Here is a 26,618-nt window from a genome sequence, read left to right on the forward strand (position 1 = left end):
CTCTGTGCTCTCTCCTCTGTCTGTCCTTCTCCCTGATCACTACACTCGGTCACAATGGCCTTTTTCTGCCCCTTAACATAATCACACAAGTTCTCACTCTGAATCTTTGAGCTTGCAGGTCCTGCCACTTGGATGCTCCCAGACCCTCTCAACATGGCTACTTCCTTCCCGTCGTTTTTTATTGAGGTATAACATAAGTATTAGAAAAGCTAACAAATCCTAAGCAATGAAAAGGCACAGAAGACCCTCACAGGTCTTTGTGTTTTAGAAAGATAGTCCCTGCAGCTAGGAGGAAAGGGGAGTGGTATGAGGAAGCCAAGATGAAGGCAGACTAGGATTGAGGTGTTTGTCAGGTGTGAGAGGAGAAATAAATAAGACCTGCACAAAGGTATTGGCAATGGATGGGGAGAGGAGGGAACAGAGAGATTCAAGAGAGTCCACCTGGTATCTTGGGCTACCTGTGGTGCCTTATGGAGACTCTAACCACCTTCTTGTGATCAGTTTGTGGATTTAACCTGATCTAGAAATAGGAGACTATCCAACTATAACTTGGATTACAGCTTAGTGTTTTTCACTAATTAGACCTATAATTGCTTTTTCTTAGGAAATCTAAGGTCTTAGCCATGCTAACTCTTTAACTTCCCTTGTTCACTTAAAAACCTGATTATTTTGATGCACGATGTTACTAATCATTCCTTCCTCATCTTGGATCCCAATCTTGCTCTGCTTTTTCCCAGCCAGTATATGAATAAAATATTGAGCTGCTGATTAATGACCCTATACACTCCACTTTGAGATGTCTGAAGGAATTATCCAAATGCCTGGACAGATCTATAATGTCACATTTAAATTAGAGGTTGAATCTTTAAAAGGCTGTTCTCTTTTGTAAAGGCTATATTATGAGGATGGTAATCAGACCTAATTTCCTTTTAGGAGAAAGAATAGAAATATTATCTTTTAATGCCAAGAAAAGAGCACCATTTAAAATAGGCAAAAATGTAAGTTAATGCTTTGACTTCAGTTACACTTAGTCCTAGATCAAAAGTACCTTCTCAGGAGGGTCTAAGAACGAATGGGGATTCTTGTTTTTATTTTTAATTGTTTGGTCTTAGAACTCTGACGTGATGCCATTTTCCCTTCTTTGGCTTTTTTAATAGGTATTATACTGACATTGTACTTCTTCCCATAGTGGGCACTGGTAGTTGGTATCAACTCTCTGTTACAGAAAAACTCACCACCTATCAGGGGGATAAAGCAATCAGTAGAATCTTTGATCTGACTATAACTGAGATTCTGTATGGAAATACAACAGACAGCAAGGGTCCACAAGGAACTCTCAGTCATCTCCATCCTGAATGATAACCAAAACACCAATCATAATAACAGCAGCAGGAATAATTGTATTGGCCGCCGGGATAATACAGCTGATGTAACTAAGCATTTACTATGTGCCAGGCACTGCTGAGTACTCTACATACTGCATCTCATTTTATCTTCTCAACTCTACAAGGCACGAATACCATTATTATCCAAGGTCACTCTGCTGGGAAGAGGCAGAATGAAGATTCAAATCAAGGTATGATGCCAAAGAACATGCTTTTCACCACTGTATTGTACTATAAGGATCTGAGCTATTACATAGCTTGGTATTCATAGGCTTAACCCATGATGGCTTTCTCTATGTAAGTTATATCTTGGACAGTTTCATCTGTATTAAAAGGAAACACTACTTGGACTGAAACACATAACCCTAAATGAAATGTCTCAATCTAGTGGTCGCACGACCAGTGGTCATATAGATCTCAAAGTATCCAGGAATGCTTAAATTCATAACATTATTTCCCTCTATTCTCATAACTATCATTCCCCTTATCAGACCACATGTCTCCAATTGTTGGATTAGAAACTATGGTTGAGATAACCACAGTGATCGTCTTAAACCATAAAAAGGGGACACCGGTCTTTACCTTGAGAATCTTTTAAGACCTAAATTCTACAAAGCTCAACAGACACTGACAATGCTCCATCTCAGAGGTTCATCACTTCAAATGTTTTCATGTTACTATATATTAACTCATCCCAAAGCAGTTTTTAGTGTTATTGCAAAAATCCCAAAGTTCTATCTAGAAAATGAGAAATTGTTTCAAGTACAATGAACACTTTTCTGAAAATGACAAAATTATTCTAAAGTTCATCTTGGAGGAAAAAAAAATGTTAAAAAAAAAGATTAAGAGAAAAAGAAGGCCCTGTATTTTAAAATGTACTTAAAAGCTTTCATACTAAAAATAGTATGGTACTGGTGCAAAAATGGACAGATAAATATGAATTGATATATATTTATATCAATATATCCATATCTATATTGAACTACATATATGATGAAGGGGCAGTCACTTACTAGTGAAAAAATGATGAATTATCCCTCCTTTGGTATGAGGAAAGTTGGCTTTTGGGAAAAACATTAAGTTAGTTCCTCATCTCAAACTATGGCTATAAATATATCCTCTGTGGTTTGAAAACTAAGTGTAAATATTGAAAACTTAGCCTTATTTAAATTTTTAAATGGGAAGAAAATATAGAGAAATATTTCACTTTTCTTAGATCAGGCAAGGAATGCCTAAGCACCAGAAAAATGTATGAAATCACCAAGGAAAAGGTAAATACATTAGACCACTTAAAAATTAAAAATAGACATTTAACACAGCCAAAAAAAAATACCAAAAGCACTCTAAAAAAATTGTTTGCAACATGTACAGTAGACAGAGGAGTAAAGTCTTTATATATTTCTAAGCTTTCAAATAAATATCACAATAGAATAAAGGTAAAATACATGAGAACAATTAAACTTCTAAACATCCATAAAACTGTTCAATCTTATTTGTAATAAGGAGAGTTACTTATATAAAGAAATTAATGTCAGTGTGAATTGAGTGAGCTAGATATTCTCAAACATCAGCAGGAATATATATTATTGCTACCATCTTTCTGCACAGCAGTTTGGCACGTATATTAAAGGTATTAAGAAGTTCAGAATTTTCATAAAAATAATTTCAAATCTAGCAATTCTGGTGAAAATCTTATATACAGAAGTATTCATCAACAGATTATTTCTACTATTCATGAGTAAAAGGAACCAAGGCTTGGAGAAAGGCCTGGTTCCAGAGCAAAGGCAGGAGATGTATAAAGTAAGCCCAGAACACACTGAGCCAAAAAGCAAGGAAATCCAAAGACTAATGGAGAGATGCCAGAAGACATGGAAGTCAGCATGGACAGGTGCCCTTTAGACAAACTTGAGCATCAGAAAGTTATTATAGTTGACTGCAAAACACCAAGACAAATCTGTAAGTCCATGACAATACTAAAAAATTTGTAAAATGAAAGAAAAACAAACACGATGCATTTATCTCACTCATTTAATTAAGACTTAGAACATTAAAGTAAGCATTTATCCTGCCTTTGGAGAGAGAAAACTTCTTTCCAGAACACTAGCAGCTATTAAATGTAGGTGAAATAGAAGAATTAGAAAAATCACCATTTGAAGCTCCCAATAAAACAACTGGTTTGAGCAAGAATCACCAAGGAAGAAAAAAACTATTAGGTGAAAATTGTTGGTGAATAGGATAATCATGATACCATAATAGCACCCCATAGACTATGTACTAATTGCAAAAGGAAAAACATACCTCTAAGTAAAGAAATCTAGTGGTCAAGGAATCAAACTTCACTTCACTTCTCCTGATGATGCAGTCACCTATGAAGCATCCTTGCCAAAACTGTTTACCTAAATCTAATTAAGACTTTAGACCTAACTTCCAGTTTACAGGGAATCCAGAGGCTGGAAGAACAAGCTGAATGACATTACAAGGGAACAATCAGACAAATTCAGAATGCAGAATGTTCTATAAAACAACTGGCCTGGTAGCTTCCAGAAGTCATTAATAAAATTTTAAAAAGGTGGGTGCCCTATTCTAGACAAAAAGAGACTAAAGAATCATAACCAAATGAAGTGTGGAATCCTTCATGGAATTCTGGCAGGAAAAAGAGATCTATGAAACACTTCAGTAACAATTGGGGAAATTTGAATATAGACGAGATATTACATGGTATTAGGAAACTACTGTTAATTTTCTTACGTGTGATAAATGTATTATGATTATGTAGGAGAATGCCTTTCCTTTTAGTAGAGGCATGCTTAAGTCTTCAAGAATAAAATCCCATGATGTTTGCAATTTACTTTTAAGTGGTCCCACGAAACGATGAAAACAACTCAATACACGTATCTGTATCATGCAGGGATACACACACACAGAGAAAATATGGCACTATGTTTAAAAACCATTTAAAATATAGGTATACTTTGGGGTGCCTGGGTGGCTCAGTTGGTTAAGCAACTGCCTTCAGCTCAGGTCATGATCCCGGAGTCCTGGGATCGAGTCCCGCATCGGGCTCCCGGCTCATCAGGGAGCCTGCTTCTCCATCTGGCCCTCTCCCCTCTCATGCTGTTTCTTTCTCTCTCTCAAATAAATAAACAAAATCTTTAAAAATAAATAAATAAAATATGGGTATACTTTGTACTGTTCTTTCTACTTCTGTATGTTTGAAAATTTTCATAATAAAAAATTAGAAAAAATATTTAAAAAAGTGACATCATGTACAAATTAACTCAAAATTACATGATGGTTAATTGGATTACATTCATGGGGTTGATATTATGCACTTATTAAACACCTTTTCTTTTCTTCTTCTTTTTTATTTAAATAGGCTCCACATGGGCATGGAGCCCAACACAGGGCTTGAACTCACAACCCTGAGATCAAGACCTGAGCTGAGATCAAGAATTGGAAAGCTTAACCAACTGAGCCACCCAGGTGCCCCAATTAAACAGCTTTTCTAGGAATTTCTAAACACATAGGCAAATAGTCACAATGCAGTAGTAAGGGCGATAGGATGCAAGACTTTATATATGGTATATGTGGCTTGATCTCACTTTTTATAGACATTCAACACATTTATTGAACAACTATAATGTGCCATGAATTCTTCTAGCTGTGTAAGAAAATACACTTGAATGTTAATAGGGTTGTTCCTTGCTGTCAGGGTTATAGGGAATCCTTATTATCCTCTAATACTTTTCTAAAATTTTCAAATCCCGTGCAATAATTTTTATAGTAAAAATAACAAGCAAGCATTTTGCCGAAGAGTCATCATCAGGGATTGGAGGTCAATAAAGGCTAACACTGGCTGCACACTTGGCATGTGACAGTCCCTCCTCATGCTCTCCAGGGGCCAGTCTGCTCAGCAACCCCCATATCCTCTCCAGGTATTATTTTTATCCCTATTTTACACACACAGAAACCAAGCACTGAGATGTTTGGTAATTTGCTTAGGCGAGGATTGTTCAGTGGGAAAGGCACTGTCCCCAAGGAACATCTGGCAATGTGGTGAGACATTTTGGTTGTTGTCACCCTGAAGAGAGGGGAAGTAGAGGTCAGGGACGTTGTTAAACATCCTCTGTTGTACCGCACAGCACCCACAGCAAATAACCGTCAGCCCCAAAGGTCAACAGTGTTGAGGCTGGGAATCCTGAGCTGAGATCACTTAGCTGGTAAGTTAGAGCCCAGCTTTGAGCCCAGGTGGCCTGATCCCCAAGTCCACACTCTTCATCACCCTGGACTGCTCTTAAGACACGCTGCCATCCTAATGTCTTGTCATTCAATGTTGCAGTGTTTATTCACGGAGGGTAATTATTCATAACCATGATAACTGCTGCCATATAAGATGCTTTGTGATTCATCCAAAAAATTTAAGCAAAATATGAAAACAATGATCTTCTCCTAAAAGTTCAAAAGGTACATTTAATGTGGTGAAAGGGCATTCCACTGGTATAATTCTTTTAAAAAGCAATTTTGAAGTTTGCATCAAAATCTTAGTATTTGTAACCTTTGATCCAGAAATTCCACTTTGAGAACTCATTCTAAGAATATAAATCAAAATATGGCAAAATCCTGGTGTGCAAATATATTTTTTAGAGAAGATATAAGAAAGGAGGTTACCCAAATGTCTAATAATAGAAGAGCTTAATAACCTAGGCCCTTGTGCTTGAGAGAATCTCCGTGAGGGTGTGGAAAATCATGTGGAGGATAATGTTAGGTGAACAAAAGAAACAGGATATAAAATCATGTGTGTGTTTCCGCAAGCATGTTAAACAGTAGCATCGTTTAAAAGATCAACATGAAACACTTCACCAGAGTTGCCAGATTAGGACAATAGGGTAAACATTGATTTCTTTGTCTTTTTTCCCCCGTCTTTTATTTTCAAAACTGTCTGAAATGTAGCCATGCATTTTAATAGAGTAAAAACAATCAAAATATTTTTAGATGTACCTAAATCCTGGGAAAATGATCTTTTTTTTTTTTTAATGGAGGCCCTTTATAAAACCTGAAATATGTGTAAACAAGCTTATGGCCTAGATCTGAGCACTTTAAAAGTAAAAACAAATCTGAGAATTGAGCCACTGCTCCTCCCAACACATTCTCAATGTCGATATTAGATGAGAAAATCTCCTCTCTGGCAATCTTAATGTCTCTTTCTCCCTCTATAATGACTTGATGCATAAAAATTAATCTTTTTTCTCTGCTTTGATCCCTGAGCTCCTTAGCAAAGATTCCATCTTGCTCTATAATACATGATGAAGCATTTTCCCTGTTATAATGTGACAATGGCCCTACTGAGCACAACAATTTGAGTTTGAATGTGCCACAGCCAAAGAGGAAATCTTAAGAGGCAATTCCACCTAGAACTATTTGGCAAATGCATAAAAAAGACACATTAACACTGTCTGAAAAATAGTGCCCTTAACAAAAGAACACAAAACAGAGCTGGGAGTGGGGGGAGGGGGAGGGATGGAGAAAAGGAAAAGCAGAGGTGAGATGGGGTTCTACCCCCAAGTGCTGGTCCTGTAGGTCTGTCAGTCTGGGGGGGGGGGGAGTGCATTTGAAAACTTTCAATAAAAAAGACTGTCAAGGCTAGAAAAAGAAAATATTCTTTAATTAGTTTACTCAAATATTAAGTCTGACATCTAGAATCTCAATATTAGCAAAAATGTGATAATTATAGCTGGAAGGGTTTTTTATTGAATGTAAATTCATGAATCACACTTTTAGCATCTCTCACTCCCTTTTGTTCTTTCTCAGACAGTGTTCACACTTAACTGGAAGCCTTTGGGCTCCACTCCGAAATCGGATCTCGAACTCACAGTCTCCATACTTCCTTTTGAAACAATTGTAGTTCAGCAACAACTATGACAAGGGACATGTCTAGTCCATCCTGACAGAAGATGTGCCTTGAGACACCCTCCTGACTTGGGGGCACCTGAACTTCAGAATGCCCTGGCTGCTGCAGAAGGAGTTTTCTGTATTAAATGGCATCACTCATCACACCACTTCTCCACATGCAGGGTTCCGTGTTTTCCAGCAACTGTTTTGACCCATTTGGCTGTCATTTCAGTGAGTGAGCTTGCCAACTCAATCTAGTGACTGGTTCTAAGGGGGAGAACAGAAACAGGGAACATGTGTTTGGTGTTAAAGTGGATCAGGTCTGTGCAAATAGGCATTTATTCATTTTACACTCAAAGTATCCTCATTTTATAGTAGAGGATACTGGGGCTGGAATAGGTCAAATGATGTGTCCAACATCACGCAATTACTGAATGGCATAACCAGAATCCGAAGGTAGGTCTGCCTCCCATCAGAGCTTGTGCTCTGCCCTCTCTGGATTTGCTGGGGCAGGAGGAGGGGAGAGAGTGCGTGGCCCCATAGTGTATGTGGGAGAAACAAGGTAATATGCACATGCCCAAGTGTGGGCTGATAGTGTAACATCTCCCAAATATCAACAGATCATTGTTTGCTCTTATAACAAATATTAAAAACTGGTCCTGTTTGGGGGTTGATGTTTTGGGGGTATGGAGGTGGCAGCCAGTGACCAATTTTCTAGGATTGTAATCTCAAATGCCTACAGGGCCAAGCTTTTTTCAAGACATCAGGAAGAGGTGAGGACCAGGACACCTAGGAAGGAGTATGTCAGTTCAAAAAAGACAGACCAGCACCTCATTTTACCATGGGAAATTGTGGGCCTATTGTGTAGGGCTCTGAATTTTTCCAAAAGATGCCAGAAATAAGGATTTTTATGTGAGCAATCCTGATTTGCCTTAAAGTTGGCAACTATTAAAAAAAATTTTTTTTTCAATTGTATGAGTCAAATAAAACACGTCTATCTGATCTTGGCTCTTTTCTTCGCAACTTCTGGTCTAGATAATATACCTGTGCTAGAGGTGATAAGGTATGAAGGACCTCAGGACAGCCCTCCTGTCAGTAACAGACTCAGCTTCATTGCTCCCACCACACTGTCGAGGGGAAACACCTTGTTCATTTTAGACAGTGTTTGTCATTCCAACATTATTATTTGGAAAAAGGAAATAGTTATCACAAAGTCTCTGTTAAAATATATATATAAATTTCAAAACCAATGATCAAGGAAGTGGGCAAGAGGTGAGAAGGATGTTACAGTTCAGCAAAATAGAAAAACTAGTGGAGGAAAAAAGGGCACCGATCAGTATTAAGCAAATGCTTAACAGGAGTTGCATTCCAACTACCAACAAGACGCTCATCACAGGATTTCCTGGCAAACAAGGTTTCTCAGAGGAAGCACATTTCCACCACATACCCTTTCCCCTACTTTTTTCCTTTCCACCTCATTACCACCTGGTTTCTCAGGATACTGATTCAGACACAGACCAATTTCAGCAGCATTTTATTAATGAAATCTCCCTCTTGCAAATGAGGAAATGGAAAGCGAAACATAATCTGGTGCTCCTAGACACATTGGCTCAGGCACCCCAAAGTACGTCTTCAGACAACCTTACTATCTAGCAGGATGTGCACTCTCATACAAAAATATGCTCAGATGGAAGCATTGGAATTTTTTTTCCCCCGCTTACATAGACAGATGCAGGCACATCTCACGGTGCTGTTGAGAAGTGAGGGGATGAACTGTAATGAGATCACAGAACATTTGAGAAAATCCTATGTTACTAGCCCAATGTTAATATTTTAAAATATCTCTTCTTGGGGCACCTGAGTGGCTCAGTTGTTAAGCGTCTGCCTTCAGCTCAGGTCATGATTCCAGGGTCCTGGGATCGAGCCCTGCATCAGGCTCCCTGCTCAGCGGGGAGTCTGCTTCTCCCTCTCCCTCTGCCCTTGCTTGTGTTCCTGCTCTCGCTATCTCTCTGTCAAATAAATAAATAAAATCTTTAAAAAAAAATAAAAAAATTAATTATCTCTTCTTCTGGGCACTACCATATAACAAAGTAATTCTACCAGTAAAATAGCTCAAGTGTATACATTCCTAAGTCGAAACCAAACCACTCTGCCGCCATTTGTGAAAGGGAAGCTGTGTCCTCTCCCTACTTCACGAGGAAGAGGTGAAGAGCTCCATGATCTGAGGAATTTATTATCAAGTCGAGGCCTTCAGCTCAGGTCCTTGACTCTGCGATCTGGGATTTCACTGGTCATCTTGGGCAAGGCCACTCTACTTCACTGCTATGGACAGTGTGTCCCAGAGAAAACCGACATAAAATTTCAATCCTCACCCCACTCTTACTACCTGTGTGAACCTTGGGCAAGTTCCTTAATATATCTGAGCCTCATTTTCCTTGTCTCTAAAAGTAAGGGTGAGGGGCGCCTGGGTGGCTCAGTTGGTTAAGCGGCTGCCTTCGGCTCCGGTCATGATCCTGGGGTCCTGGGATCGAGCCCCACGTCCGGCTCCCTGCTCAGCAGAGAGCTTGCTTCTCCCTCTCCCTCTGCCTGCCACTCTGCCTACAGGTGTTCTCTCTCTATCTCTCTGTCAAATAAATAAAATCTTTAAAAAAAAAAATAAATAAATAAAAGGGTGAAGATCTTAAAAACCACAATAGCTAACTTATTCAATGTACTCTCTAAGTCAAAACGCTCAATACTAAATGCATTATTACATACCTTTTCTCGCTTATTATCATTAACTATGATAACCTAACATATAAAGTTAATAACAATTGACAATACCGCCTTCATAGGATCATCATGATTAAGTGATAGAAAATAGGTTAAAGCTCTTTGCCAACCAAAAAGATATACATAGATGTTAACTGTAACATATTGTTAATAATGAGACAACAGGCTCCAGATGGAGTCACTTATGCTAAGCCCAGCCCCATGTCACCAAATTGAGACTTCATCATGGTTTCAGCTCTCCCAGGAATGAAATCTTAGTCAATCAGGAATCTCCTGATCAGCACTAGTGAGGTAATCTGCCCAATAGACCCCTGCCATCCCCTAAAGGAAAATAATTTTGCAATAACCAACCTGCTTTTTGGCCCTAGTATAACTTCCTTGCTCCCATTCCCATCTTTCTCTAAAACTCTTTCATGCTGTAGGGCTCCTGTGGGGCTCCATTCTAGCTGCTAGATTGGATGCTGCCTGATTCAACTCAATTTTTGCTCAAATAAACTTGAAATTTTTAATATGACTTAGTTTGCCTTTCAACGGTTTTAGTATCAGAAGAGGGAAGCAAAGGAAACCCTCAGGGGTACCCAAGCACAGCGAGCAACCAGACATAGGTACCTGCTGAGTCGCTTGAGCCCACTGTTTTGCTGCTGTCTCTGGAGGTCATGGGCAAGTCCCTCTAGGATCCTAGCTCCACAGCTTTTGCATTACGACCCTTCAGGCTTTATCTGGACATTTCTTTCTCCAGACTGGGTTCAGAAACTGGCTGGAGTAGGACCAGATCCAGGGTCAGACTGGTTCTGACTTAGAAACCGAACAGGTCTGGGGTCAGAATGGGTCTGACTTAAGCTGGAAGCCAATATGAGGCCTCAGGTGAATAAAATGTTGTTTTAAGGCTGAATAAGCAGGTTCACCTTAACCAAAGATAATCTTGAAAAACAGTGGCCACTGTGGAAAACTTTTTACCTAAATAAGCTTATCCATTTATTAGGTATCCTAGAAAAGAAAGAGTCTCAGCCAAGCACTCACTATAAACAATAGAGGAAGAATTACTTTTCCTCCTCTCCAGTTTCTGGTGACGAGGATGAGACCCACTGGGACACCAGCCCTGACCCAGAGCCTATGGATAGGGTCCTGGGAAAATGGGTAAGAGCTGGCAAAAGGTAAAAATTCTCACCAAAGTCACTTCTCCCACATCTCCATGTGTAGCACCTAGCTGAGAGAGAAAGGTAAAATCTCATGTTTCTCTTCCCTTCCAAGTTCAGATTGGCAGGCAAAAAAAAAAAAAAAATCTATAAGAATTAGATCTTTGAATACTCAACATCACCAATCACCAGAGGAATGCAAATCAAAACTCCAATGAGAGATCACCTCACACCTGTCAGAATGGCTAAAATCAACAACACAAGACACAACAGGTGTTGGTGAGGTTGTAGAGAAAAGGGAACCCTCCTACACTGTTGGTGGGAATGCAAACTGGGGCAGCCACTCTGGAAAACAGTATGGAGGTTCCTCAAAAAGTTGAAAATAGAGCTACCCTGTGGTCCAGCAATCACACTACTAGGTATTTACCCAGAGTATGCAAAAATACTAATTCAAAAGGATACACGCATCCCTATGTTTATAGCAACATTATTTACAATAGCTAAAATATGGAAGCAGCCCAGGTGTCCACAGATTGATGAACAGGTAAAGAAGATGTGGACTGTTTTTCAGCCATAAAAAGAATGACATCTTGCCATGTGGATGGAGCTGGAGCGTGTTAGGCTAAGTGAAATAAGTCAGTGAGAGAAAGACAAATGTGATTTCACTCATATGTGGAACTTAAGAAACAAAACAAATGAGCAGAGGGGAAAAAAAGAGACAAACCAAGGAACAGACTCTTAACTATAAAGAACAAACTGATGGTTACCTGAAGGGAGGTGGGCGGGGATGGGTGAAACAGGTGATGGGGATTAAGGAGTGCACTAGTGATGAGCACTGGGGGATGTACGGAAGTGTTGAATCACTATATTGTACACCTGAAACTAATATCACACTGTATGTTAACTAACTGGAATTTAAATTTTAAAAAAGCAACCCCCCAAAAAGAATTAGATCTTTGAACTATGACTCATAAATTTACTCTTAGGTACCCACTGGGTTGATCCTTCCTCTCCCAGGGATCGCCATTGCTTTCTTGTTTGTCTCTTTCTGTGTCCTAGGAACTTGGTTTGGCAACCATCAGGTTGGGGGCCCCCAAAATATGGTTGGACAGAAATACAGGGTGCACTCCATTTGCAGCTGGGGTCCTGACTGACTTTTGTCAGCTCTCAGGGAAATTGTCTAAGCCTTTCTTTTGGCTCTCTTTGGGAGTGGCTCTGGATCGTGGGAGTGTAGTACCTTTACCCCCTCTTTGGGGACACCCACAAGCCCAGTCAATACCGCCAGGACTACTTACCATTTGTACTGGCTGTAGCCTGACAGGATACTTGTTTTGTTTTGTGTTTTTTTAACCTAACAAGATATTTGAAAGGATTATTATTTTTTAAAAGCAGCTCTATGGTCCAAAGCTGGCCAAATTAGAAGCTGATATTAAGAGCCTGACAGGAACTTTTTTTTCAGTCCTTCTCCCCTAAGCTAAAATGAAACCATGTACCCAGAAGGGAAGAAAAACATCTGAAGCTTTTAGTGGAACAATTTACTAAAGCACTCCAAAGAAACAGCTTTGAATCTAGAACATAGCAAACTTTTGATTAAAGATTTTCTCTCTGATATAAAAAAGAAAGTTGAGGATAATATAATTGGATTGCTGTGTCAGCCTCTTGACAGCATTCAGGTGGCAACCCAATTCTTTGAGGAATTAAAAGACAATTGTACTTGTCTTACAAATTTAGTCTCTATAAGAACAGAAACGCGGCTCTAGAAATAATTCAAAGCCCACTATCTTTTTTACCAATCCCCGACCCTCCCTATTCACCTCAAAAGGCTTGCAGATATTGTAATTTTACAATATTTGGATTTAGGGAACAAAAGTCCTTCTTGGGAATTTGCATTCTTTCTCTGTGCCTCTTGAGATATACGTATTCTATGTGGTCTTCTCCAGGAAACAAGGTAATTCTTATTAGAAGGAGGGGGGTGGGGGAAGGAAAGACTATTTGAAAACTCAGTCTATAAAAAATATAAAGTTTCTTTCACAAAAAATAGGTAAAAAATTTAAGCAGGTAACCTTAACTTATGCCATCTGCCAGAAGCACAATCTGGATCCAATTGTTCTTTATAAACTAGTGAGTTTTGCATTATAATGCCTGTCTTGTGGCTACAATTTTTTTTAAGGGGGAGGTAGAGGGTGGCACAGGGAGAGAGGGAGAGAAAATCTCAAGCAGATTCCATGCCCAGTGCAGTACCCCACGGGGGGCTTGATCTCACCATCCTGAGATCATGACCTGAGCTGAAATCAAGAGGCAGACACTTAACCCAGTGTGGCTACAATTTTTAAATGAAAGCTGTAAGGTCTCTCTTTGTATCTGTATCTGTCTGTATATTTATATATGTCTATGTATGTATGTTATAAATTGTGATTTTTTTTTTTACCTCTGGTCAATACTGTCAAAATTAATTTGTAAAAAGCTGCATTTAATTGGGATTTAAAGACAAACAAGAGTTTATATAAAGTATACTCTCAGGAATATAGAAACTAACCCTAATGTTTTTCAAGTTCACATGATTTAGGATAATCTTTGATAAATAAAGGCAAGTTTAAGTTTGTTAGTTGAATTAAAACACACGTCTATTGAGTTATCGCATTAAATACAAATTTATTTTCATTGTACCTATGCTCACTAGAAGTCAAATAAGCTTATGCTATCTCTATTACAGAATTTGTCATCAAAAAAGATAAGATGATGGTTAGCTGTTTAATGTCTTGTGAAATTTTCATGAAAATTCCACATAATCTAAACATAATTGTTAAGAACAAATGAATTAGATGTAAGATAAAAGTTTGTAAGTGAACATTTCAACAATAATTATGTTTTATGTTATGTGTACTAGTTTCCAAAATGTTTTTGGTAACTTGAAACCTTAATGTTATACTGATATAAGCTAAATGATGGATATTCACTGAGTATCTAGGACATTTCCAAATAATACAAAATACTGAAACATTAATTACTGAACATAGGTTTATACACTTTTGCCTTCCTTTTACAGAGGAACTAGACATTTGGATCTATTAATAAACATTTATACCACACTGTAAAATTTACTATGAGGAAAAATATGTTTCTAGAAGTTATAAAATATTTTTATAAACTCGCCAATCCACAGAATGCTAGTGTAACAAACAGTCCACCATTGCTTACTTCTTAGTTTTCACTAGAAATTAAAGAATCTAAAGGCTAAAAATTCTAACCAATATATGTAATTGAATCACTTAGAAATAATAATAGTGAAAGGAAACAATTGTGTATGAAAAGTAGGTAAGGAAAGTAAAATGATTGCTTGTTCCAGAATGAGAAAGAAGAAGATAACTTAGAACAAAATCTGAATGAATATAAAAAGGTTGTAGGATATTTGTGGAAAAGAAATCTTGGGAAAGAAATTTTTTGTGGTCAGGCTCAGATTGGAATAAATTTATTTACATTTTAAAGGAATGAGTTTAATATATCAGAAGTACACTGATCCAAATTTGAATTTGTTTTTCTATTAAAAGGACACAGTTTTCTTAGATTATTGGTCTGCTCTTAATAAGAAATTATAACCAAGGGTTTTTCTTTATTTTTTAAGTGATCTGCCTGGACACCAAAGATTTCATGTCTTACTAAAATAATTTATTGTTCTTCACATTATCTTTATCAGGTCTTTCATTACTTATGAAAACCCAGTCTTCTCAATCTTAAAAGAGCTGAGTTTTGTTCACAACTCTGTAACTTTCTGTATTTGCCTCTAACATCTTCTATTGTCACCTTGGTTAAATAGACAACTAGGTATTATTTCATAATGATCTGTGATCCTATTTGTCAAATGTTCAAATCTTTTGACATTTTCCTTTTTTTTAAGATTTATTTGTTTGAAAAAGAGACAGAAAGACAGAGAGAGAACTAGCATGGGTGTGGTGGGGGAGGGGGGGAAGGGGCAGAGGGGGAGGGAGAGAGAAACTTAAGGAGACTCCACGCTGAGTACAGAGCCTGACACAAGGCTTGATCTCACAACCCTGAGATCACAACTGAGCCAAAACCAAGAGTTGGATGCTCAACTGACTGCACCACCCAGGTGCCCCCAAACCTTCTGACATGTTTTTTACAAATTCTAAATAGAGTCTTTTTTTTTTTTTTTTAATGCAGTCTTTTTGACTACAAACTAACTTTGAGATTTCCTAGAGGGTCTCTGGAAAATCTCAAAGGATTTGTCTCTCACCTTGTAAGAGACTGATGTTAAACTTATTAGGTTTATTTGGTATGTTTAATTACATGAGAAGCATTGTCAAATAAGTGATGATAAACCTGCTTAGGTTATTTTTGCATGTTACTAATATTAGTGTCCTTAAAATTGCATGAAATTCCTAAGAATCTAATATGTCTTGGTATAATGTTAGCAGTCACAATTCCAGTTATTATCTTAAAATGTTGTATGTCACAGAAAAAAAAAAACAAATATCCTTGTCAATTCCATTATAATGCACTATCATCAAATATTTAACCATAGGCATTTTTAAGCCCTTTGTCATTTATAGTTACTGTTTTACTCTGATGCCTTCGCAAAAGTGAGATTCATGGATAGGATCCTACTAAGTACTCTTGACCACTGACACTGCTCCCAAATTACAAGGTGCTAGAACTTGGGTGCATATTTCACTACTAAAGAAGGTTCCACCTGATATCTGGTCCTATGCAAATGCTTGAGAGACCTTAAAATCAAATTGGCTAGGAACAAAAGTAGCTGACACAAGGTAGACTGCTTCCTCCCAAAATGTCAGATTAAGAACGTTTCTTTCCATTCCTCCTTCCCTCTCTGATCATTTTTTTCCTAATTCTTATACCATAAAGATCTTTACGATTCTTTTGTTCACCTTTTGTCTTGCTCTGGCCAAAGAGATAATGCCAATGTTCATATATCTCAGCCATGGCAAGGAGGTTAGTAATCCAACCTACAAACAACTGTTGGATTTGTCATAATACTGGTGAGCCTATAGTTATTCCTTTCACAAACTCCTCCCTGATTTCCAATACCTCAGTGTCTTTGGAAAAAAACTCAGCCCTCTCTCCGGGGCAGGACCCAAAACCCTGGAGGCCAACTTCCCTGTCTCTGGTTAGCAACCTTGTATCTAACCCTGCACAAAGAAAGGGACACAAGGCAAGGGTAACCAGAATAAAACCACCTGTGCAGTCTATAGACCCTTGAATTTTACTGGCCTCCATGGCTATCACCTTTCCATTCCTGAGCCACAGGCTCAAATGGGAATTACCAGGAGTCATTCATGATTCAAAGTATGCTTCCTCTGGCAGATCCTTACTGTCCTGGATAGGACTATGTACAAATGAGGCTATGGTCAGGAACCTCTTCTTAACTCTTGAAGATATTGTAGAATTTGCTGCTAAAGCAATAGCTGCCCAGTGAAAACCCTGACTCTCTGGGCAAAGTTGTTCTTGATAATAGGATAGCCCTTGATTATTTTTTACCTGAGCAGAGTGGTGTTTGTGCTTTGGCCAACACCATTTGCTGCACTTGGATTGACACTTCTGCGGAAGTTGAGACTCCACTTACATTAGATCACTGAATAAACCATTTGGCTTAAGAAAGTGACTCCTTCAATGAGGTCTTCCTTTGACTTATTTGATTCTGATTGGATTGGGTCTTGGGGGCCATGGCTCTGAAGTACTCTCCAGACATTGGGAATTATCCTGCTTATAATAATCATAGTAGTCTCCCTGGCACATTTTATTCTCTCAGAAGTTTTAAAATGAATGTTTGCGGCCACTAACCACCAAACAAATGATCTCCCTAAGACCAGAACATCAGAAAAGAATAAGGAGAATGATCAACTTAAAGCATGTGAATGTGGTGTTGTGATCTATGAACGCCACAAAGAGATTCAGCAAAAAGACACCATATCCTGTGAATATCACACAGAGATTAAGCAAAAAACTGTAAGAACTCCAGAGTGGTAGCTGGGAGTAGTGCTAATGCCTTCAATTTTGACCACATCTCTCAGTTAGGCTAAAAGTCTAATCAAAGGAGTTGTTAAAAATAAGACAACAGGCCCAAAATGGAGTTGCTTATGCTAAGCCCCATGTCACCAAACCAAGATTTAACCTAATTATAGTTTCAGCTCTCCCAGAAATGAAATCTTAAACCAGTCAATCAGGAAACACCTGATCAGCACTAGTGAGCTAATCTGCCTGATAGACGTCTGTCATCCCCTAAAGGAAAGTAACTTTGCAATAACCAACCTGCTTTTTGTCCATTATTTCTTCCTTTTTCCCACTCCCTTCTGCCAAAAGTCTTTCATTCTATATAGCTCCTCAGAGCTTCTTTCTATCTACTGGATTGGATGCTGGCCAATTCAAACTGATTTTTTTTTGCTCAAACAAACCCTTAACAATTTTAATACGCCTCAAGTTTATCTTTTAACAATGTGCAATAAAATTTTAGAAGTACCCAGAAAAGTCGATGGATTACAAAATTCTTGTCTGTGCACTGAATATCTTTACCAGGGCTCAAATGATCTTTTATTCCAAAATTGTCACAGAGTTTAAAACGCATGGGTCTGGAATCTCTATTTGGAGATTTTAGTGATCCAAATATCATACCAAGGCATAAGTAACTGGTTGTAAGTCTTTTCCTAGACCTAGCCTTTGCTCAGGCAGAGGGTACAGAAAACACACATAGCCTCTGAAATCTGGGGGAGATGGGAGGAGAAGGTAACAGTCTGGATCACAGAGCAGGTATAATGCAGGAAGGAGGGCTGAGAGGGCTGGAGGCTGGCTGGCTTTGAGAATGGACTTCTTTTAGTGGACAGAGAGGAAGTTAATTCTTAGTAATAATAACAACAACAGCAACAACATAATAGATGTTTCCTCAATTACAGTACCAAGTATTTCATCTATCAACTAGTCTTACGTAGCTCCAACACCAGCATACCACTCTGATTACATCAGAAGTAACACCTTTAAATTTTAAAAGCTGAGAAAAGAAATCTATCAAAAGGTTTCATTAATTTGGACATGAATACGTTGGAATGTGTGGTGACTTGAATCATGGTGAGGCTGATGCTCCCCTTTGCTTGGCAAACTGCCTCTTCATTGATAATGCAAATTATGACTGCAAACAGCATCTCTGGGGGGCATTTAAAGTGCTTAAGGGAACACACTGTGCACTTCAGAAGCGTTCCTTTTATATGCAATTAGTCTGTTCATGACACATCATTCTTATCTATTCATTAAAATAAGTCCCTGGCTTAGTTGGAGGCATTTTATGGATTTATAGAATCACAGAAGCTCAGAACTGGCTGAAGCCTAAAGGTCATCCAGTTCACCACCCTGCTGGTGGTCACTCCTCTCTCTAATATCCATGCCTGGGCCACCATTGTTTCTGATCCTGTCCAGCAAGTGGTCAATCTTAACCTCCTCTGGAAGCCCTGGAGAGATCATGGACTCTAGAGTCAGGAGGATCTGCATCAAATCCTAACTTCATCCTTTACTGGTTACTTGAGCCTCAGTTTCCTCAAAAAGATTGTTTGCACTGTGGCTGGCATAGAGCATGGTCTCAAAATATAGACAAAAAGTAGGTTAGGGTTTGCCTGGGAACGGGAGGGACTACAAATGGGTGGGAGTTTTCTTTGCGGGGTGATGGGAATGTCCTACAATTAGATTGTGATGATCCCACAACTCTGTAAATTGACTAAAAGTCATTGAACTGTAGGCTCAAAACAAGTGAATTTTATAATATGTAAATTATGCCTCAATAAAGCTGTTAAAAAAAAAAGACAAGATAAAAAAATACATAGGGACTTTTTTTTTTAATTACAGAAAAAGCCTAAGGTGCTAAGCATAGTACACATGAAATAAAACCTAATTTGGGGTGTTGTGGGAGAAAGTATATGTGGTTAAGAAGCAAAGAGAGTTTCAGAAAGATTCTGCTTTGTACTCTCAAGAAAATTAAAGAAAAAATTGTCTCTATGAGGGATAAAAATTAGATCATAAGACTGAAGAAAATATACAGCTCCACAACCCCTTAAAAAAAATCCATGAGACCAACACGTTTAGGAATTCAGAATCTTTTGAATTTTAGAAAGGTAATATGGGGCATTTTCCATAAATTACATAACACCCCCAACAGGGTATGTGGCAGCATCTCATAATTAAACACATTAATATTTCTTTAATGAAATGCATGAATATTCATACTAAGCAAGATAAACACAAGACTATAAATAGACTCATGTCAGTTCAGGCTCCGTTTTGCCACCCAGGGAGTTTGCTATAAACTTCAGAAAACTCTTGATTTGTCAGACTTTTGGAGTTTTAGGACTAGAGATTTGGAGTTGTGGGTATTTTGTCATCATGACCTTGCCTTTGACGGTATAGTAGCTTTAGTGATTGTTACTTCTGTTTCCCTTCTTCTCCACATGTCCCTAGGGACTCTAATAGTCTCTCCCAGGGGAGACCCTGAAGTTGGGGACCAAGCGTGGGGATAGATGGGACTTTTCTGCTCTGCCACTACTGAGCTTAGAGGAGAATGAGATACTGAAAGAAAATAGGATAAAATGGAAAATTTAAATGAGAAATACTGTTCAAGATGGAGTGGGGAGAGAAGGAAGGATCAAAAGGTTTTAACTCAGGATAATGGGTAGATCCTTAAAAAGCACAGGAAGCAGAAAAATGAACATTTCAGGTCATTAGTAAGTACAGGGTCATTTATTTGGCTTGTTCAGAAGTACCCTACAGAAGTTTATAAAGCCTTGCAAAAGATTTACCACCTGCTCTTCTCTAAGATGTACCATGTAAGTGCCCCTATCTTTCTACCTCCTTAATGGGACCCTGGCTCAGCAAGGGTCCAGGGTGACATGGTGCCATGCCAAGACAGCCAGACTTTTACCTCAGTCTGGTGACAATGATGTGACAGCTCACCATGGCTGGGCAGACCACAGCCTATGTCCTTGAGCGGTAGAGGAACACTGTCACTAGACTCCAAACTTCTTAAGGGCAGGAACGGTGCGAATTAATGTTATATTAGGGCCTAGCAAGCCGTTCAATAAATACCGTTGATTAACTGAATAGATGAAAGAACAAGTAAGTTGAATGCCAAATAAAAGTAGTTTGATAGTTTACTGTTTTGTAAAGACTACCAACCCTTGCTCTAGGATCAAAAATTATTTCATGGGAAGGATGCTTTTCTTTGGGTTCTCCTCATGCTACCCCAAATGATATGTGTTCTTCTAAATACCTGCTTCTCCTTGTGGATATCCCACATTAGGAGGTATGAGAGGTGAGCCAATCCTGGTGTCTAAAAAACGAATATAGCCTCTTACTATGTGACTCTCATCCAAGGAATCATTAACCACTAGCAAGACTAGAACAGAGCATGCATTTTTATCTTTAGGGTGTTACCATATTAAAAAAGTCCACCAAGTTGGAGGGCAAAGCAGCTCCCACTTTTCTACCAGGGAGCAGCTTAGGGACTGGGGTGAGCAGCAGGGAAGTGACTTGTGTTGATGTTGAATTTCTGCCACAAGCAAGCAATTCGTGCTTAGACTGTGTATTTCTTTCGGTTGTCTTGGGAGACATGGAAGGCACTCTGGAGGGGCTGGTGAGGCCTCCCTAGCCAAAGTGTGGCCACTGCTTTAGAGAGACATAGCCTATCCCATTCACATGCCAAAGAGACTTAGAGAAATCATTATTCAAAGTATCAGCTTTTTCCTTGGAGCTTTGTTTACCTTATTAGCACATCTCCCCACCCCACACATGCAAGCAGTTTCATCACAGACAAAATCACAAAATCACAGACTCCCAGTTTCAGGTGAACAAATAACCCATGTGGTTTTCATACATCCTCTGATGTAACCTCCAGGTGCAGGGAACACGGAAGCCATCATCTGTTCAGTTCCTCATATATGCCCGCCACTTTATGCATATATATACACTGTTTATATTATTTCATGCCCTTATAACCACTTACCTCGATGTCCCCCTCCTTTCTACAGACGAGGAGACTGAAGTCAGCGATAGCGTATGACTTTCACATGGCCCGCGGCTAAGAAGAGTGAGATACAAACTCAGATATAAATTGCCAAGTTGGCTCACTTTTCCCTGTCTGTGGCCCCCACTGCTTGCCAAGGGGCTGATTCTAATTCCTCCTGAGCATGGGGAGAAATTGCTGTCCTTGAACCTTTCACCTGTGGCCCTGTGACTGCCCTCGGAGGCCTCAGAGCTCAGGTCTAATGCTCAGGCCGGCCCCTCTGATGTGTGAAGACAGACCTCCCCACTCGCCTCCTCAGGCCAAGGGCCTTCAGCTGTAATCCCAGGGCCAGGTGTCACCCCATAGTGGGCCCTTCCCCGCCCTGCAGGGGGAGGATAGTGGAGGGAGGTGAGGCGAGAGAGCCATAAGCAAATGTGCTTGATGATCCGGTGACTGAAAAAGCACGAAGAGAAATGGCTTTGTCTTTTGAGACCTCGGAGTCTGAAGCTAATGCCAAGAAAGCTGCTCATCTCCATTCCTCTGTAATCTTGTTGGGAGAGAAGCAGACAGGTGCATGCAGGATGGACTGGGGATGTCCCCTGTCCTCCCTGCCTGCCCCCAGAATACTAGGGCCCCTACCTTTTTAGCCTCTTTTTTTTTTTTTAAGCTTTTCTGTTTTGTTCTTCTCTTCCTTCCTCCCTCTCTCCCATCCTTCCTTTTTCTCCTCACAGCATCGCATTACAATAGAAATCCCAGTGAATTGAGAATCTAAAAGACAGGGTTCAGAATCTGGCTCTGAGCCTCACTGCCGGGGTGCCCAGTGGCCAAGTCATCAAGCTTCTTGGGCCTCAGGTGCCCCATTTCCCTAAGGAGATTTAGAATGACCCACATCCAGTGGGGTCAGTTATATGAGAGGAGGAAGCACCGCAGAACCCTAAATGCTCTACACCATGAGGACTGGGTGCTGCATGACTGAGGAGGGCGCGAATTCCCAGTCCTGGCACTTACCACGGCCCAGGGCTTGCTGCAGAGGTCACACGCATTCTCTCGGATGGTGTTAGGATCTGAAGGGATGTGGCCTGCAGCTTTCATTTCCCATTTAGTAATACCTGGAGGGAGGACAGTGCCCGAGGACATTGTTTTGGGCAGTAGTATTTAAAGACCTCCATTTATCTGGCTGCAGTTTCAACAAAGGCCCATTAGATTAGTGATTAAATTAAATAAACATAGCCAAAGAGACATCCATTCAATAAGTTATGCAGCCAAAGAAAATGAAATAGTAGAATATTTAATGACATGGCCACAATATTTTTTAAGTGAAACAGGCTGATTACAAAATGGAATATACACTATGATCCTTCCATAAACAATACAGGTTTATATAGGGGAGAATATTCCCCAACATGTTTGCTTTTGTTATTTCTAGTTGGTGAACCGTGGGTGAATTTTATTATTGCATTTTGCTTACTGGTACTTCAATTTGCTGCAATAAAGATGAATTGCCTTTACAATAAAAGATTTTTTTTAAATAAATAAACAGGGCGCCTGGGTGGCTCAGTTGGTTAAGCGACTGCCTTCGGCTCAGGTCATGATCCTGGAGTCCCTGGATCGAGTCCCGCATCGGGCTCCCTGCTCGGCAGGGAGTCTGCTTCTCCCTCTGACCCTCCCCCCTCTCATGCTCTCTCTCTCTCATTCTCTCTCTCAAATAAATAAATAAAATCTTTAAAAAATAAATAAATAAAATAAAATAAATAAACAAATCCAAATCAACCCATTCATTAATGTCTCATGTCCTGAGGATAGTGCTTGGCCCAATTACTTCTCCAGCAGTGGTGTGGCTGTATTTCTTGTAAATACACTGAATCCTTATCCATGGATTCTAGGAGACTCAGCAGATAGAGGAATCCATGACTCTATACCAGGCTGGTTTTGACCCTGGGTAGGGATGCTCAGCTGTATTTTGTAATGCACATATGGGTGTATTTCTATGAGAGCAAAGGCAATTAGTAAGTATTCTTTGTAATGTGTGTATGGTGTGTGCATGTGTATTTATACCTGGCAAATTACGAATTCACAGTGGATATTAACACATATGTAACTCACAGAGAGAAATGAAAGTATGGTTTAATAGGAGGCCAGTGCACTGAGAATGAAATATTTCTTCCGGTCATCTGCTGCAACTTGTTCGAGACCATTTCGCTGTATGGGCCTCAGTTTACTCATTTGTGTGGGAGCCAGAATAAACCTTTAAATCGACAAAGTGAGTCTGAATCCCAGAATGTGCTTTGGTGGTTGTGTTCCCTCAGGCAAGTTATCTAACTCTGCGAGCTTCAGTTTTTCTCTCTGCCCAATGGGCAATAATGCCTTCCTCATGGGGTGTTTTGCTTGGCACAAAGAAACTCTTCTGCAAATGAGAGAGAGAATGACCTGGCAATAGCACCTTTCACTTGAATGGAAGAGAAGAGTGTAGGGTTCCTTTTTATTTTGCCATTGAAGTTTGTAGAGTGGCCCCTCACACACACACAATGTTGAGCGTCAGCAACAACGCCTATTGTTCCCTGGACATGCATCTGCCATAAAAGGGTCTCTCATCTTCAGCAGTCTCAAGCAACAGCCTGTTCCAAAGATGTGCTTTATCTTGACAATGAAGATTCTTCTTTCCAGCATTGAACTTTTAAATGTTGACAATGTTGAATAAAAATTTTTCTAAAACACATTTTACAATAATTATCCATTATCCTGGTTTCTTAAACTAAATATACTGACCTGCGTGTAAACTTTCATTGACGTCTCAGGTCCCCATTATCATATTGTGGGATGACAGCTCTCTCCCTGCGTTAATATGTGTGCACATCCTCTCCCTTCCTCGGTTCTAGTTGTTTCTTTTGCTGTTATTGTACCTGCCTTAAAAAACAATCCTTAGTACTTTCCAGTTGCAATAAAATCAGGGCTATAGGATTATCTAGGGCAAACTCCCTCTTAGAGAAATAAGAAGCATATTTGGAGATGTGAAGAGAAACAGTGGAGATACATTTTCTTCAAGATGTTTAATCTGCTATGGATTGGTGAGCTGAGTAAAAGAGCTTAATAGGACTTGCATAGCAAATAAAAATCAATAAGGATAAAATAAAAGTCTGCTCAAAGAAAGAAAGTACACGGCTTGAGTCCAGACACTGTGTGGTACTTCCTTTCCAGAGACCCTCAGAAATCTTTTCTCGGCAGCCCTGGGATCAAGAGGGCTGAGGGAGCTGGGAAACTGACCTCCAGATAAGAAAGCTGCCTATATGTGCACACACACACACACACATACACGCCCCATATGTGCATATACAGATACACACCCATACACAAATGGAGGAGGAGACTGGGTCCCTAAATGGGCTAGCTCAAAGAAATAAGCCCCATTTAACCCCTGTTGGCTTAAACAGGTCTTTTTTTAAACGGTGCACTTTGAGATAACCTGGAGGAGATCTGTGCTCTGAATGTGTTAAAGGGCTTCAGAAATCCACACCAGAGGGAGTCAAATGCTTATTCTCATTTCCTGCCTGTTCCTGCAGCAACTGCCTCACATGCCTATTGAAGAAACATACCTTTTCTCTTCAATACCACAGAACACCTGCCAGAGAAGGAAGAAATACGAAAACTTTAACAGCATCTCAAGAGTGTTCCCCCTTTGCTCCTCACCAACTACTGACAATCAATGTAAAAGTAATCCTAGTTTTTATTTGAAGCTATCTTGGCTTTAAAAGAACTTTCCAAAAAATGATTGATGCGATGAATTAAACCCGTAGGTAACCCCTGAAATCTGCTTTGAATAGCAACAAATTCCTAACAATATCTTCAACGCCTGCAGCAACGAAATCTAATCTCTGAACTCCTAAAGGTCAAGATTTGCTGTCTGGTAGCACGGCTCAAGAGTAAATGCTCCCTAATGCTGCACTAGGCGATTGCTTTGCACTCCAGACAATGTCAATTTTGTCCAAGTAGCTGCAGATGTGTCTAGCATTAAGTCAGAATGGTGTCAAGGGCCCTTCTTGAACACCGGCTGCTTCTCAGAGAAACTGGTCCTAAAGCCCTAGTCTATTACAGTCCATGCCCAAAAGGCAGACATTTAAGGCTTAAAGGAGGATGGAGAATAAAGCTGCATTAGATTTTTTAATGTTTCTGAGTCAGGAGACCCAGGGGAAGAAATTCTCTGGTGATCCAAATGTCCTTCCTCTCCCCTCCCACCAACATTCTTTTGGATTTCCTGATTAAGGTGCTGTCACAATATCTATGAAGTCCTACCCTTGAGCTGCTTTCCTGATAAACCATTCATCACTGCTCTGGCCTGTTCTAGCTATGGAAAAGCTATAAAAGACTAATGAAACCATTACATTAAGAAGTATGTATGTTACAGGAAGTAATGTACCAAGGGAAGGCATGCGGTGGGGGCAGGGAAGTAGAGATGGAACCACCCTCTGAACAGAGTACTCAGTATAATGAAGTCTGCAAATGTATCAGCTCCTTCCTCCCCAGCCCTGCAAAAACACACCCCTCTCCAATATACCTCTTTAGTTTAAACCTTTTTTTTTAAAGCAGGAAAACATTATAACTGATTTGAAAGCATACTTAACCTAGATCTGGATGAAGATATTTTGGGTTTTAAAATTGCTAAGGCTCAGATGGAAGTATTTTGCTTTTTAAAATTGGTAAGGCGAGTGTAAACCAGGTAATAGTTCTCACATTTTACTGGGAAAACCGTATTCATCTGCCACCATTAGTATTTCTGCTACTCTGGAATAATCTATTTTTACTTTCTTTCTGTGTTCTCTTCATCCTTTGTTAGCCTTAAAATAACCAAATGTCTACCTGCGGCAGGTTGCCCTGAGTTCCTATCAGCAAGCCTTGCCAGTCTATGGAGGAAAACAGTTATGTTGTTCCTTGTGTTAAACAAAAGACTCTTCTTTTTTGAGAGCAAGCGAGCTAGTGAGCACTGGAGAAGGGCAGAGGGAGACGGAGAGAGAACCTTAAGCAGGCTCCATGCTCAGTGCAGAGCCCAACATGGGCCCCATCCCACAACCTGAGATCATGACCTGAGCCGAAATCAAGAGTCGGATGCTTAACTGAGCCACCCAGGCATCCCAACAGAGTTCTTTTTGGAAGAACATCTCACATTTCACTTGACAGTACCATAATCCAGGATGAGAAAACATGTTCCAGAATTTTCCAAACTTTCCTGAGTTTCTCCTTAGCAAAAGATAAGTAACAAGTGGCAGAGGTTGCTACCAAATCACTCTGAACCGTCTTTGTCCAAAAACCACTGCGGCATTCTACAGATAAAATGTCATCTGTTCTGTGAAATCAATAAAGGAGGCAAGCCTAATTTCTCTGCATCAGGAAACATAATGTTACTGAAAACCCTGAGTCTGATTTTCTTCATTT

General features: G+C 39.6%; 1 long non-coding RNA gene across 1 annotated transcript in view; it reads right to left on the reverse strand.

Annotated features, from left to right (window-relative positions):
* The window catches only part of LOC118003096, a 110,942-nt gene extending 84,374 nt beyond the window's left edge, over nucleotides 1–26,568 (reverse strand). The window contains exons 1-3 of the long non-coding RNA XR_004677271.1: nucleotides 23,961–26,568; nucleotides 22,203–22,303; nucleotides 21,195–21,269 (exon numbers count right to left, since the gene is read on the reverse strand). This is a non-coding gene — a long non-coding RNA (uncharacterized LOC118003096). The remainder of the gene's footprint in view (nucleotides 1–21,194; nucleotides 21,270–22,202; nucleotides 22,304–23,960) is intronic.
* Nucleotides 26,569–26,618: the final 50 nt, after the last annotated feature.

The sequence above is a fragment of the Mirounga leonina genome, unplaced genomic scaffold (genome assembly GCF_011800145.1).
Source record: "Mirounga leonina isolate KUSES-001 unplaced genomic scaffold, KU_Mleo_1.0 Mir_91, whole genome shotgun sequence".
In the NCBI taxonomy this organism is placed as follows: Eukaryota; Metazoa; Chordata; class Mammalia; order Carnivora; family Phocidae; genus Mirounga; species Mirounga leonina.